This window comes from Myxocyprinus asiaticus, chromosome 39, assembly GCF_019703515.2.
Source record: "Myxocyprinus asiaticus isolate MX2 ecotype Aquarium Trade chromosome 39, UBuf_Myxa_2, whole genome shotgun sequence".
Classification (NCBI taxonomy): Eukaryota; Metazoa; Chordata; class Actinopteri; order Cypriniformes; family Catostomidae; genus Myxocyprinus; species Myxocyprinus asiaticus.
Genome location: NC_059382.1, coordinates 16,805,464 through 16,822,208, shown reverse-complemented (window position 1 = coordinate 16,822,208; position 16,745 = coordinate 16,805,464). Strand labels below are relative to the sequence as shown.

At 45.3% G+C, this 16,745-nt stretch overlaps 1 long non-coding RNA gene across 1 annotated transcript in view; it reads right to left on the bottom strand.

Annotated features, from left to right (window-relative positions):
- The window catches only part of LOC127430297 (uncharacterized), a 78,698-nt gene that overhangs the window by 17,163 nt on the left and 44,790 nt on the right, over nucleotides 1-16,745 (bottom strand). Inside the window, exons 5-6 of the long non-coding RNA XR_007895432.1 lie at nucleotides 11,911-12,102; nucleotides 11,679-11,779 (exon numbers count right to left, since the gene is read on the bottom strand). This is a non-coding gene — a long non-coding RNA (uncharacterized LOC127430297). The remainder of the gene's footprint in view (nucleotides 1-11,678; nucleotides 11,780-11,910; nucleotides 12,103-16,745) is intronic.

Below are 16,745 nucleotides of genomic sequence, written 5' to 3'. Positions count from 1 at the left end.
ATACAGAAATGAGACTAGGAATAAGACATGAGATTTAGACTTAGACAGTGATGATAGCTGTACTGAGACAGAGATGGGACTGAGACAGATGAGACTTGGAATCAGACAGAGGTAAGACTGGGACTGAGACAGAGATGAGACTGGGACTGAGACAGATATGAGACTTGGACAGAGACAGAGATGAGACTTGGACTCAGACAGAGATACGACTGGGACTGAGACAGAGATGAGACTTACACTAATACAGAGATGAGACTGGGAATAAGACAGAGTTGAGACTGGGACTAAGACAGAGATGAGACTGGGACTGAGTTAAAGATGAGACTGGGACTGAGACGGAGATGAGACTTGGACTGAGATGGATATGAGAGACAGAGATGGGACTGAGACAGATGAGACTTGGTTTCAGACAGAGGTAAGACTGGAACAGAGATAAGACTGTGACTGAGACAGAGATGAGACTGGGACTGAGAGATGAGACTTGGAATAAGACAGAGATGAGACTGGGACTAAGATGGATACGAGACTTGCACTGAGACAAAGATAAGACTGGGACTAAGACAGAGATAAGACTGGGGCTATAACAGAGATAAGATTGGGAATAAGACAGAGATGAGACAGATATGAGACTTGCACAGAGACAGATGAGACTGATATTGAGACAGAGATGCGACTTAGACTAAGACAGAGATGAGACTGGGACTAAGATGGATACGAGACTTGCACTGAGACAAAGATAAGACTGGGACTAAGACAGAGATAAGACTGGGGCTATAACAGAGATAAGATTGGGAATAAGACAGAGATGAGACAGATATGAGACTTGCACAGAGACAGATGAGACTGATATTGAGACAGAGATGCGACTTAGACTAAGACAGAGATGGGACTGGGACTAAGACAGAGATGTTACTTGGACTAAGACAGATATGGAACTGAGATGGAGATGAGACTTGGACTGAGACAGAGATGAGACTTGGTCTGAGACAGAGATGAGACTTGAACTGAGACAGAGATTCTGCGGTTGAGACAGAGGTAAGATTGTACTCAAATGCAACTGACACAAAATGACTATGACTGAGACAGAGGTGAGACTGGAACTGAGATGAGACTGAGACAAAGATGAGACTGGAGCTGAGACAGAGATGAGACATGCATTGAAATCAAGATGGAACTGGCACTGAGACAAATATAAGACAGAAATGGGACTAATTCTAAAATAAAGATCATATTAGGACTGAGACAGAAATAAGACAAGGACTTAAGAGAAAAATAAGACTGGCACTTGAGGTGCAGTGATGGAATTTGGAGGGAAATAAGGGGATTTGGCAGACTGTTAGAGTGCAGGGAGATACTGTGAGGTAAGATACAGGACCATCTTCGTTCTCTCTTAGCTTCTGTCATATCCAAATCCCCATATTCCGATCCAAATTCCATCACTGCATTTACTGACTTGTCAACTTGTTTATTTATAAACTAATCACTCTCGTAAACCTACAGCCAAACAGAGAGACCATAAGAACTATTGACCACACTTGTTCCTGTTCAACTTCCTCACCTCATAATAGTTCAACACACTGTGTCAAAATAACTAGGAGAGGCTCATTTGAAACAGCTGTCCCCTGATCTGATGTTAAACTCATATATGATTTCCAGCTCCTGGTTCAGCTCTCGCACTCCTACAACCCATTCATTCACCATCAGCTCTTAGCCACACATAATTCTCTCCAAAAACCATTCATTCTGTTCTTCTGAAAGAGGTGGGAGGAGAAAGTGCTGTAGGGCTTTACTGGTTGTTTAGATCAGTGTTACTATCAGAAATAATTAATAATTATTTCTGTAGTTATTAATTAATATTTAAATTAATTAATTGGATCTAACTCATTAAAACCTCATATGGGGCTCCAGTAAATGTAGTGTGCTACGTTTAGGAGCAAGTTTGGTTATTAGCAATAATTAATAATTATCAAAGATAATTACTCATTATTAAAATCAATAGAACATTGATAAGAATCAATGTTAGCTTTTTTAATCCTTTAAAATCAACAATTATCAAAGATAATCGTTAATTGTTAACATCGATGAAACATTCATTAAAATTAACACTAGCTTATTGATCATTCAAATTCAACAATCATCAAAGATAATTATCAATTCTCAAAAATCAGTAGAATATTAATAAGGATTAACATTGACGGGGCACCACCCTGAAATCAGGGACTAATAACCAAATAGTAAAACAGTTTCAATATTAGATTGTTTTCTTAGGAAAATCGACATCTGAAGAATATCGATTTTTGGGAAAAAAAACATTGAATGAAGGTTTGAATCTGAGCACTGACATCCCGTCAGCATGACACAGGTGTATGCAAAACAAACCAAAACACTTCTCTTTGTAATATAAACAAAGTTTATTTATGCAGTAATATCAATTAATAATTAATACAATGCAGTCAATAAACGTCCGACTTACAACTACAAACTAAACAGTGATATAATTAGATATGGAAATAAAAATAATTCTATTACACATAGGGTGTGTGTGTGTGACAGTGTGTGTGTGACAGTGTGTGTGTAAGGAGGGACGCGCACAAAATAGCGGACTAGAATAGCGGTTCCGTATTAATGGGACATATGTAAAAAAGGTCTATTAGCATCATCCCTTGAAAGGTGTCAATCCAGGCCCGTTTTGTGATAGACGACCTATCTTGCGTGTAGCTTGTGATGCTTACGTTGCAGGTCTCTGTCTATAACGGTTTGCCAAGGGAGAGCTTTGCTCTAGCCACCTCTGCGAAGGTGTTGGAACCCATTAGACTATTTCGGAACCGGTGTCGAGTAGTGCGTGGGAGCTGAATGACCCATGTGTCAGGCGTTGCCCTTATGGTACAGATCGCCCAAGAAGGTCAGAAAAGGAGGGTGTGGCATGTTAGGAGTGACTGTTTTGGGGAGCAACTTGGACACTGTTCCCCTTTTCCCGACCAACAAAGTAAACTTTGGCGTTAACGGGAGGGGGTACATCGTCTAGTCATACTGACGAGGTTTCAGCGCCGTGTTCCTTTGAGGAGTTCGACGGACCTGGTGAACAACGGAGCACGTCAAGCTTAGTTACCAACTCAGTCAAGCTAATATCCTCCATTTCCTCTCTCAAATCTTGTTCTCTGAGGGGATTTGAAACCTTTTCTACCCACTCATCTTCTTGTTTGGGTTTTCGTTCGAACCGTGCATTTCTTTTCAGCCGGCGAACGTTTTGTTGTTTAGGCCTGCAATGACCCTGGGGGTGTGTCTGGTCACCACCCCCCTGGTTCTGTTGCTTACCCTGCTGGCAGGGTGATCGGTGCCTCTGGGGTCCGGTTCTAGCATTCACCTTAACGCGAGGCATTTTGTTACCTTCAAGCGCTAGGTTGTGAAGGAAAAGAGACTTGAAAGCTTGTTCCTCCTCCAGACCTGGTGCATTACTTCCTTGGAAGTACGTGGTTCTCAGGCGTCTATAATACTCACGCGGAGGCTCGTGCCTCTTCTGGGTGATGGCGAAAGCAGCTATGGTAGCGGAGGCTTCGTCGATATACAACGTAGGGCTTTACACAGAGCTGAGTAGCGGTTTCGTGTACCAGTCGGTAGCGTTTCTATGAATGCATGGACACTCCTTACAGTGGTCTTCCATATAAGCTTGAGTTTTTCACATGACGAAGCATAAGGCAAATCAGTCAGGCAGTGCTCAATTTCCCTAAGATAATTGTCGATGTTTGAATCTCGATTACTTGGGTCAAAGCGTTCTATGTCCCCTGCGAGGGACTCGAGTTGTCGGATGCACAAGCGTTGGTGTCGGTATGACCACGGGTCATCCGAGTAATCCGAAACATCATAGTCACTCGGATCGCTGTAGCGATGAGGACGACTTTCCTCCCTTCGTGGTGGGGAAGGAGTCCAGTCGACACATGGGGGTAGACCCCGGGTTGCGTACTGCTCCCTGGCTAATGAGATCTTCGAGCCGCTTACACCACTCTGGGCTTGAAAATTATCGTCCCCCCTCCGTGGTGTGGAATCAGTCGGTTTGAAATGCAAGGTGGCGTGACTGAAAACTGACTGGGGGGGGCAACTGTAAGGAGGGGCACCTGCATCCAACCAGCAGGCCGCTGGAGGATTTTGAAAGGTGTCTTGGAGGACGAAGTCAGAGACTGTACCACTAGGGGCAGCTCGGCTCCTAGCGTGTGTTCCTGGGTTTCTCAGGGGCACATTTCTACGCGTAGCGCTATAAAGGCGGCCCTCTTCTATGTCAGATGTTGTGCTGTGTGTTTCAGCTGCACTTACCTGATCTGACTCTACTTTTAGCTGGGCAGCTTGAAGCTGCCTGCGCAGGGCTTCATTTTCCTCCTGCATCCGGGCATTATCTTTCTGTGCCTGGACTTTCTAAGCTTGGGTGCACCTAATTTCTTGGTGCAGGCTGAGATTTTCCTTCTGCACCACTTGGTAGCTGCTCTACAGATGGGCGAGCTGGGCCTGGTGCTCGGTGGTTTGCAGTTGGGTTTTGCAGTGATGAAGAATGAACATTTGGCCCACAAGGTCCAGGATTGTGCGCATTGGCTTCCCGACCGGGTTGTTGACATAATCAACTAGTTCCTGCAATGCTTCATCACAACGACTAATATTGTAGCCATTAAGGTTATCTCTCTCCTCTATGGAGAGACGGAGGACAGCAGCAACTACATCTTGCAGTGCTGGGTCGACTAACCTCTCTGGAGCTTCAGCTCCAGTCACGCAGTGCGAGTGGTGACTCATTTTACTGGGGCCATAAAAATTCTTGTGATAGTGGCTCTGACAGCTTGTTGTTTTACAGTTGATATAATGCTAACACGAAAGCACAGTTGAGAGGCTTCGACCTGTGGCTTACGGTCTACTGTTATGTAATGTAACACATAGGGTGTGTGTGTGTGACAGTGTGTGTGTGAGGAGGGACACGCACAAAATAGCGGACGTGACTGTCGTGGATGAGACTTCCGGCCAGGGAGTATGACCGCGAATGGGGGTGGAGATGGCGTCTACCAGTTAACGCGTATATCCGCTTGTACGATAGCTTAGGGACAAAGCTGGGCTTTAGCATTTAAGCTATCTACGAGCCAAAATGTGTGCCAGAATGTTTGTGAGGGGTCGCGTGCCTGCGTGTGTGTGTGTGTGTGTAATTAGTATGAGAGAGAGAGAGAAGTGACAGCCCTAAAGCTGATTTCGCGATCGTGAGAGAGAAAGCAGCTGTTTAGTTCATCGCTCAGAGACGCGGTGGACGGCTCGTAAACAGTCCCGTGTTATTTGACTCTTTAATGGATGAACTCAGTTGCGGTCTCACCCGCGATGGCGAAATTGCACAACAATCCAACTTGGTTGGACCACAATACAGCAGAACAAAATCGTGATAATTAATACCCTGAGTATTAATAATGAGCGGACATGGCGATCCGTAAACTGTACAAACAAAAACCTTGAAACACAAGAATAACACACTATAATATTCTATCTCTGCCCAGACATAAACCTCTTACTTGAATCGCATGAGGACACAGGTAGAATGTGTTTTCCTCCATCCTTTAACTCTGACCTGGTTCCTTGAGGCTCGGGTGATGATGGGAGGCCGTTTCCTCGCTCTGTCGGCGGACGGTACGGCTGTTGATTGTCGGCGGGCGGTACGGCTGTTGATTCTCGGTGGGCTGGCGGAGAACTCAGAAATGTCGACTTGATTGAAGATGGAAGAGAAATCTTTAATCTCTTCACTTCTGTAGGCAAACAGATGAAGATGCGAATTACTCGGCGGTCTCCTTCGGATCCGTTAGAGTGTTCGGTTAAACACAGAGTAATCTCAACTCGTCCAGCGAGATGGAGATTGTATGGCTACAGTTTCAAGTCGGACGTTACTTCCTTGTGCCATGAGGTTGCACCTGAGAGCAGCAAAAAAAGCTACGTCTATATTCGGTGAACAAAGTCGCTGGAAGTAACTCACGAAACATTTCAGAGGTATTTCAACTCCTGATGATGTCACGTTTGAGGGACGTTCTGTTGTGTGCCTCATCCAATAGGAGTTGAGAGTTCGATCCTTTAGTGAGCAAGGCTTCATGGATTTGTAGTCTGTTTTGGACTCCCTTTGTTTGATTTTGGTGCGATTTTTATCAGGAAGATTTACGACTTGTGTGTGGGGGCTGAGTTAGGTTTTACGACTTGTGTTAGGCCTGCCTTTGTCTTCTATCTGAATACATGAGGCCCAACAGTGCTAAGGGAAAAAGGGGTGTGTTTATCCATGTGTGTGTGTCTATTCAAAAGAGAGAGCCAATGCAAAAAATAGGGGTAAAGGGGTCTGTAGGACACCCCTCATGGAAACTGAACACCCTGATATCCCTCTCCTCACTCTTTCCTTGCCCTGAACCCAAACTGTCCCCTGCTGGACACTGTCCTTACCCAAACACACACTCAGCGACACTTTCTCACGCAGACACAGACCACTCACACTGTACAAACACATGCTGATGCAGGATTGGGTTTCATTAACCAATTCGCATAAACCTAGCCACACACATACACGCACACACACACACACACACACACACACACACACACCGACACAAACACATATACACACACACGTCTTTAAGAGAGAGAACATACCCTAGACTTCTATGGTTTTACAACCTCTGTGCCTGATGCATGGTGTCTTGCACAATCTTTCAACATTTTTAACCATTCAGGGTGTGATGTTACATCCAAACCACCATGGGTGATTACTTTTAACGCTTACTCATAATACTAGATGCATGTCCACTTTATATACCATTGTACTTTTTATTCATGACAACATAAATCGTCTTGGTTATGTGAAGTGTAACCCTGGTTCCCTGAGTGGGAACGAGACTCTGCCTAATCACATTGGGACATGCCCTGAGTGTCACGTGGTCTGAAGCCCTTATACAATCACGGCAATTTATTGGCTGATGGCGCTTAAGTGATGCCTCTAGGGAGCTATTTCATGGGCTTGATAAAGGCGCTCGCTTCGTGCCATTGAGTCCGATTTTCTGCATGAAGGCACGAGCCTATGTAGCTGCTAGAGAGTATGGCCAGCTTAAGCAGCATCTCGTTCCCACTCAGGGAACAAGGGTAACGCTTCACATAACCGAAATGTTCCCTTTCGTAGGAACTCAATCTATGTAATTGCATTGGGAACAATATACATTCACAACATGCGGACAGTAGCTGCCAACTGTCTATGCCTGTGTGGCAAGCATATAGAAGCACACAAGCGAGCTAAAGCATCTGAATAAAACAGAGGAAATTTTGAGTTTATTCCTGTTCCAACAGAGAGAACCTGGGAAGTATGAGTCAAACCCTAATCCAGATTATAAAATCTAACAAATATATGTAAAGAGGACCATCCTGCCGCCATACAAATGTCCTCCAAGGATGCACCTCTAGCCAAAGCCCATGAGGATGCCATGCTCCTCGTAGAATGAGCTTGAATACCCGAAGGTGAATGTAAACTGCGCACTTTGTAAGCACTTGAAATTGCATCAACTAGCCAATAAAACTTTGGACACCAAAACACTGTTTGCTGCCACCAAAGCACACAAACAACTACTCTGACTTACGCCACTGGCTAGTACGTTCAACATAAACTCACAGTGCCCGAACTGGGTAAAGCATATGCAATCTTTCATGCTCCTCTGACTTAAATAAGGGACAATCGAAAGCCTGAAAATTATTGGTCTGCGAGCGAAATGATGTAAAAACGACCTTAGGAAAATAGCCCAAGCGATGTCTTAACACCACCCTTGAACACCCTGGTGCAAAATCCATACATAAGGGATTAATTGACAGGGCATGCAAATCACAAAGACTTTTAAATGACACCATTGCCACCAGCAGGGCCATTTAAAGAGTCAGAAACTTATCAGTGACTGTTGCCAAGGGCTCAAATGGAGCACCCAAGAGTGCCTCTAAAACAACAGATAAATCCCATAAAGGAACGCGGACGGAACGAAAAGGCGTACCTCATGCATTAAACGAGAGACAAGAGAATGTCTACTGACAGAGAGTCCATTGGCTCAGCTGCTATAGCGGGAACATAGACTTTAAGCATTGCCGGGGCAACCCCGGACCCAAAACGCTCTTGCAAAAAATCCAGCACTGTACTGACAGGGCAGTGAACTGGATCTTCACCTCGCGCTGTACACCAGGAAGCAAAAATAAGCCACTTGAACGCATAAAGCTTCCTAGTTGATGGAGCTCTAGTATTCAGAATGGTATCAACCACAGCAGGGGATAACCCATCATTTAAAAGTGCGCCCCATAATTTCCACAAGTCTGCCAAATGCTGCTCCGAGACTGAGACAAAATGTCTGTTCTGACTGAAATCTTCCTCAGGAGAGAGACCAGAGTCGAAAACCATACTTGAGATGGCCAAAACAGTGCCACTAACAGAAGCCGAACCTGATCCTCCAGAACTCTCTGCAGAACTAAGTGCAGCAGACTGATCAGTGGAAACGTGTAAAAACGTGTTGTCAGCCACTGATGCGCCAATGCATTGATGCCCAGTGGTGCCAGGGGTGAGAGGGGACAGTGTGATATCTCGCTCAAAGTGAACAGATCCACTTCTGCTCTGCCGAACCTTCTCCAGATTTGTTCCATAATCTGAGGATGTAATGTCCACTCACCGGGCATCAAGCCCTGTCTGGACAGAAATTAAACCGGTCCGGAACATGCACATCTCTTAGAGACAGGATATTGTCCCATGCCCACAGAAGAATGTGACATGCCAGCCTCAGCATGGCATGAGAATGCACTCCTCCATGGCGATTGATGTAGGACACCACCGTCCTGTTTTCTAACCGGATAAGGACATGACTGCCCTGAAACTCCGGGAGGAAAAACTTTAACACCAGCAGCACCGTGAACATCTTCAGACAGTTTATGTGCCAATATTGCCGCTGGCCCACCCAAACCCCACAGGCTGGACGACCCTTGTATACAGCGCCCCAACCCGTGAAGGAGGCGTCTGTCGTTATATCTTTGTGGCGACACACCTGTCCTAATGGAACGGCTGACATCAGAAGGCAGGCCCGTTTCCATGGTGACAGAATTCGGTAGCACCCTCGTGTTAATTTGAAGAGACGGAACACATGTGTCAGTGGTTGAAGTCCCTTTGTGGAGTTCATCCAGCACTGAAAAGTTCTTGCATGCAATATGCCCAGGGGAATGACAGCAGAAGCCGCAATCATGAGCCCCAAAAGCCATCTCCATGTTGGGCATCCAAAGTCTCAAACTGGGCTAGCACCAACCCATCGTCGAGATAATTCAAAATGCGGATGCCCTGAAGCCTCAAGGGCATCAAGGCCACATCCATGCATTTTGTGAAAGTGTGTGGTGCCAGTTTATTTCAGAAAACTGGTTCACCACAACGGCCCCAGCATTCTTGGGACAACGTGTGATGCTTATGTTCACTATATGTTTTGTGTACACTTGTGCTTGTCTCGAGACCCTTGGTCACGAAGACAGAGGCTGAATTCTGGAAGCATTTTTTATTTTAGAATGTTCACTCCCCAGCAAGCTGCAGGGGAAAACTGAACCATATTCTGGTTGTTGGACGTTCGAGTCACGTACAACGTCGAACTCATCCTGATACTGACTGAAGGGCAAACAGGAGAAACAGGTTTATATGGTCAAATTTCATTCACTGAATAGGGGCTCATCTTTCGATACACAGCAAGGCCTTCAGGCTCATGTGTAGACCTATTTTTATCGTACATTGAGTTATATTACATGTGCCCTGAGACCCTTGGTCATGGAGGCAGAGGCAAAACTCAAGCTGAAAACATTCAATGCTCATTCGCCAACATAAATTACGGGGGAGACTGAGCTAAATTGGTGTACTGAAAAAATGGGTTAGAACTAAACAGGTCCCAACATATAATGGGGGAACAACACCTAGTACCCAGATAGCACGAAACACCCTCGTGAACAAAAGCATCGCCTTGACCAACTCATTCCCAGCATGAGCTGTGGGGTAAAAAAGAGGGAAATTCCAAACACAGCCGATATTAGCTCAAAGTCATTCCTTAACGCGATGCGCTTGGTTGGACTGCAAAGCCATCATGTGTAGATCCAACAGCTGACTGAAAAGAACGACATCCATGCTGCCACCGAAAAATTGAGCAGAGATAGCAGTGCACGTCTCTTGTCTTGACAGATGGTAACTAATTTTCACGCTTGTTTGCCAGAAAATGGCTGCCGAGCTTGGCTTCAACGCATGTCCGACGAGACTCGCGCTTTCGCTCAAGAGGGTTATAAACATGAGGAAGAATCCGATGTCCATTCACACTCCAATCTTCTCAGACACAAAGCCGAAATCCCAAACTGCCCCTGCACACAGAGCTCCAATCTGGAGGCCGTGGAACTGGAAAAACTGGGATAACACCTCGTGGTGAGAAATTGCGAGCCTTGAACAGCGCCACTGCCCCCGTCGGACCCTTGTAATTTTTGGGAAAAAACACATTAAAATTGTTCTGAAATTACACTGTATAAAACTATGTGAGTTCTCTTAAATTCCATCCTGTGTTGCCCCTCAAAAGGGAGAATAATAATGATCCTCGCTTCGACGTGAGTCATTGGTACAACATGGGCCAGACGAGATCATACACTGAAGAAAAGAAAATCTGACTCGATGGCACAAAGCGACCACCTTTATTGAGCCCATGACATAGCTCCTTAAGGGCATCGCTTAAGTGTCATCAGCCAATAAATTGCCGTGATTGTATAAGGGCTTCAGACCACGTGATACTCAGGACATGTCCCAGTGCAATTACGCAGCTGGAGTTCCTACGAATGGGAACCTATATGGCTGATGAAAATGGAGCACCAAGCCTCAAACTTCTGGAAAATCTATCTGCATTTTTTTCCTTCCAGTAGATCCAAACAGATAACAAAGTTATATTTCAATAAAATAAGATCTAAAGAACACTGGTAACACTTCAGAATAAGGTTCTACTAATTAACATTAGTTAATGTATTAGGTAGCATGAACTAACAATGAACAATGATTTTTCACTGCATTTATTCATCTTGTTTAATGTTAATTTATCAAAGTACTATTGCTCATTGTTTGTTCATGTTAGTTCATAGTGCATTACCTAATGTAACATATACACTTTTTAATGTAAAAAGTATATGCAGAAATGAACATTAACCCATATTAATAAATGCTGTAAAATTATTGTTCATTGTTAGTTCATTCATGTTCAACTTCAAATTTGATCAACTATTTGTTAACTGATATTAACAAATACAACCTTATTTTAAAGTGTTACCAGTACACTTTTATTCAGGTATTATTAATGTATTTAATGTAGTTTACTTTGCATAACCTAAAATACATCTATCCACTGTCAGGGACACCATACATTAAAATGTATATTTGATAACTTGGGTATTTCAATTGGAATTTCCATTCAGTTCTACTGTGACTATTTCTAAGACTAAAATAAAACAAAACAAAGATGCAACTTTCACATGGATATTTTAATTAAACAATAGTATACATAAATGTAAGACTCTTAGCTTATTTCAGTATAGAAATATGATAAAAACTACCTCCAGAAAATACTTCAGAACCAAAAAATAACACTCATAAAAAGCTCCTTAGTTCCTCCCACCTCTTCTCACCTCTGTGTTTCTCCTCCTGCCTTCTGTCTATCATTCTTTTTTTCCCTTCCTCTCTCTAAGAGTCAAAGTCAACCAAGGTGTACAGGTGGAGCTGCAAATAGCAAATAAATATTGTAAAACAAGGTCAATAAATTGAAGCACAAGAAATAAAAATAGGCTATATATATCGAGAGGTGACAAGACCCTCTTGTTTTATTTCTCTTTCTTTTTTCTCTCCTCTACCTGACTGTGTGCTTGTTTTCCCATGTGACACTCTACTTCTGTTTCCAGGCTGAGAGGTGGGACTCTGGCCACAGCAGCATACTTTCCAGTCCTGAAGGCCAGCAGTGGCTCCTCCTGTCCACACGGGCCTGCATGAAGCCTTGCACTGCTCTCAGCCCAGCTCACCAGCCCCCTGCAGCATGGTGATTGAACCTGGAGGCATACAAACACACACACAAGTATGCACATACAGCAAGGAGACCACTTGTTGTATAGACCTCCTGTGCAAGAAAATATTGAACAGGTGTTCCTATACATACCATAAAATGCATAGTTTCTTGTGAGAAGAACAATTGTATAGTGACCCCCAAAAGTATTTGGAAACTAAAGTCACAATTAAACATTTATCAATGTTACTGCATAAAATAAAATATCAAACCAAGTGGAATTTATTGAATCTATTGCTGTAAATAAAATAAAAAAATAATAAAATATAAATAAATAAAAAATAAATAATAAATAAATAAATAAATAGATATGCTGTTCTAAATAAAGACAAATAGTACTTTGGACACTTATAGAAACATGTCCAAAGTACATTTGAGGAACTACACCTGTGCTTTCACTGCTAGAACACCTGTGTGAAATACCTTATATCCATAAGACGTATAGCCATATAGACAAAGATGACACAGTGGCTGAGACATAGATGTGATTGTGACTAGGACTGAGACAAATATGAGAAAGTGGTTAAACAGAGATAAGACTGGAACTGAGAAAAAGACAATCACATCAGGGTTCGTGGGTGGACATTTCTTTGCCTTTGTGTGCAGCGTTTGTTCTCTTTTCAATGTTACACTCAGTTCAATAATCAACACTCAAAATAAACATAAACTTTTTCACAATACTCCATAGATTCAAAACTCAGTGTGAACAGATGCCAATGCTGCACACTCGTTCTCTCTCTGCTCTCTGGAGTGTTTTGGCTGCTTTTGAGATCTCTCCCCACTTTCGCTGTAACAAGGAACCGCTGTTAGAAATCATGTCAACCAGCTTGACGAGCCACACCACTCCCTCTCTCCCGCAAACAGACACACGACCAAGCCCCCATAACCACATACCCCCACCGCCCGACTAAGGCCGGGGCAAAATCCGGCCTGCCAACTCCCCCCATTTCTGAAGAGAAAGTCAGCCACAGCCATCTGCGCCCCCGGTCTGTGGATCACCTCAAATTTGAACGGCTGAAGTGCCAGGTACCAACGGGTGATCCATACATTGGTATCCTTCATGCAGTGGAGCCACTGGAGTGGGGTGTGATCTGAACAGAGGGTGAAGGCCTGCCCCAGCAAGTAGTAACGGAGGGTGAGGACAGCCCAATTGATCACCAAACACTCCTTTTCAATGGTGCAATGGTTTCAATTCCTCAGCGAGAGTTTACAACTAATGTACAGCACTGGTCACTCCTCTCCTCCACCTCCTGCGAGAGCACTGCCTCCAGCCCTCTGTCAGATGCATCCATCTGCAAAATAAAGGGGAGAGAGAAGTTTGGAGCATGTAAGAGCAGTTCTCCACAAAGTGCAGATTTCACTTTTAGAAAAGCCTGTTGGCATGATTCTGTCTACTGGACCGGATCGGGAGCCCCCTTTCTAGTGAGGTCAGTCAGTGGGCTGGTGACGACAGACAAACTAGGCACAAACCTTTGGTAGTAGCCAGCCAGCCCCAGAAACTCTCACCTCCTTTTTGCTCTTGGGTGCTGGGCAGGCCATGATAGCTGCGGTTTTGTTAATTTGGGGACGCACTTGCCCATGGCCCAAGTGGCCAAACTTCCACCCACCCAATTGTGCACTTCTTCGGGTTGGCCGTGAGCCCCACCTATCGCAGCGATATCAGGACGGCTCTAAGATGTTGCATGTGCCGCCGCCAATCATTACTATAAATGATGATGTCATCTAGATAAGTGGCGGCATAAGCTGTATGTGGCCTGAGAATTTTATCGATGAGATGCAGGGAACGTGGCAGGGGCCCTGAACAAAGCAAACGGAAGGGTCACGAATTGGTGTAAACCGAACGGTGTGGAAAATGCAGTTTTTTCTTGGGAAATTGGAGTTAAGGGGATCTGCCAGTAACCCTTTGTTAAATCCAGTGTCAAATAAAATTGAGCAGCACCCAACCGATCGAGCAATTCATCAATCTGGGGCATTGGGCACGCATCAAATTTAGACACGGCGTTCACTTTTCGGTAGTCCACACAGAATTGGACCGTCCCATCGCTCATAGGTACCAAAACCACAGGGTTAGCCCAATTGCTGTGTGACACTTCTATTGCCCCCATCTCGAGCATTGCCTCTAATTCTTTCTTAACAACCTTTTTTTTGTGTTCAGGAAGGCGATAGGAGCAGCTACGAACCACCACCCCTGGGGTGGTCTCGATGTGGTGCTCTATGAGGTTTGTGCAACCGGGGAGAGGCAACAACACATCCGTGAATTCCGCTTGCAACTTGGCTACCTTTGTGACCTGCTACGGTGAGAGGTGGTCTCCACACGGGACCGGTGTGAACTGATTAGGTTCGAGCATCACCTCTGGCCTGAGCTCCGCCCTCTCGGGGACTACCGTTGCCAAGCTTTTAGGAGATTGAGGTGGTAAACTTGACGTGCCCCGCCCTTATCCATTAACTTGACCTCATAATCGAGATCTCCGACTTGCCATGCAACCTCAAAGGACCCTTGCCACTTGGTGAGCAATTTAGAGCTTGAGGTGGGTAGCAATACAAGCACTTTATCTTCCAGTGTGAATTCCCGTAGTCAAGTGCCCCTGTCATACATCCAGCTTTGACGTTCCTGAGCATGGAGCAAATTCCCGTGTTAATTGACCCAAAGTGTGGAGTTTTGCTCTAAGATCAAGAAGGTACTGAATTTTGTTTTTACTGTTTGAAGGTCCCTCCTCCCAAGCTTCCTGTATGACGTTGAGCATGCCACGTGGCCGATGCACATACAGCAGCTTGAATAGGAAAAGCCATGTGGAGGCTTGTGGGACCTCTCGCACTGCAAATAACAGGGGTTCGAGCCATTTATTCCAATTTCTAGCATCCTCGTGTACAAACTTACGAATCATATTGTTCAGGGTTTTATTAAATCATTCCACCAACCCATCCATTTGTGGGTGGTAAACACTGTTGCAAATCAATTTAATACCTAATAATTCATACTGTTCACGTAGTGTTCGTGACATAAATGTAGTGCCTTGATCAGTGAGGATTTCTTTTGGAATCCCCACTCGGGAGATCATTCTGAAGAGTGCCTCCACAACACTACGTGCTGAGATGTTGCGCAGGGGCACCGCTTCTGGATATCGTGACTATGTTTCATAGTCCACCAGAACTAATCCAAAGCAATGACCACGTGCGGTCCGTTCTAATGGCCCGATGAGGTCCATACCAATTCTTTCAAAGGGTACCTCGATTAACGGTAGAGGGTGCAATGGTGCTTTTGTGGTGGCTGGTGGATTCACCAACTGACATTCACGGCATGCCGCACACCACCTGCGAACATCCCTGTGAATGCCCTGCCAAAAAAAATAGGCCATTATTCGGTTAAGTGTTCTTTCCTGTCCTAAATGGCCAGCCATTGGATTATGGTGAGCCGCCTGGAAGAGAGCATCCCGTCGGCTCTTCGGGACTAATAACTGGGTTGTATTTTCTTTTGTTTGAGTGTCCTGTGTCACTTGATACAAACTATCTTTGATAATTGAAAAATATGGGTATGTGAGCACAACGTTAGGCTGGAGCTGTTGACCATCAATTACTCTCACTTTGTCAAATGTGTGTTTGAGGGACTCGTCACATGACTGCTTTAATGGGAAATCCCCTTCAGGGAACTCCCTGAGGGCGGGGACCCCTCCCTTGCATCATTTTGACGTGGAGCAGACGTAGATGGCTCTGGCACCGCCTCCCCAGCCATAGCATCGCACATCACACACTGAGACATTATTTCACAGGACCCATCCGCACATATTTCCCTTAACAAATTCTGGAAATCAGACCAATTCCTCCCCAAAATTAGCGGATGGGTGAGGCGGCAATTAGCCGTGGCCTCCACTCTATGTTTTCCTCCTCTGAATAGTATCTCAGTGGTAACCATCGGATACGCGTGGATATCCCCATGCACACACCGCACCTTCACCCAATTATTTGTGCCCAATGCCCCATTTTGTACCAAACGTTGGTGGATGGGGGTTTGAGAACAGTCCGAATCCACCAAAGCTTGATACGTATCCCCTTGGGTATCCGATATGCCTCAGCTCATTCGCGGGCGGCCTGTGGGGCGTCGGGAATCCAGAGCAGCGTACCCACCTCCATTACTGGGCAATGGTCCTGGAAATACCCTGGATCCCTGCAGCTCAAACAAACCAGCCCAGTCCCCCTTCCTCCACTCATGGGAATGGACTCGTCAACCTGGGGGGGATAGCGGAAAGAGGCAAAATTAGCAGGGGAGACAGGGGAGGAAACCTGGGCATCGGACCATCCAGCCTCTTGGGGGCAGGAATGGTATTGAAAGAGGAGGGGCGGAAGCGGGGTTTGGGGGTAGGGAAGAAAGAGAGAAGACAGAGAGAGAGACTCCGGATCACTGCTTCCGGGAAACGCCGTCATGTAGGCCTCGGCCAGCTGGATTGGTTCCTCCGGCAACACCAGACGGTGGCACTGGACCCACTCGGCCATCCCATGGGGCAGCTGGGCAATGAACTGCTCCAGTACCACCTTGTCCATGATTTCCTGGGTGCCATGGGGTTCCCCCACCAGCAACCATTTCCGGCAGGCGTCCCAGAGCTGCTGTGCGAAGGCGAACGGGCGGCCGTGTTT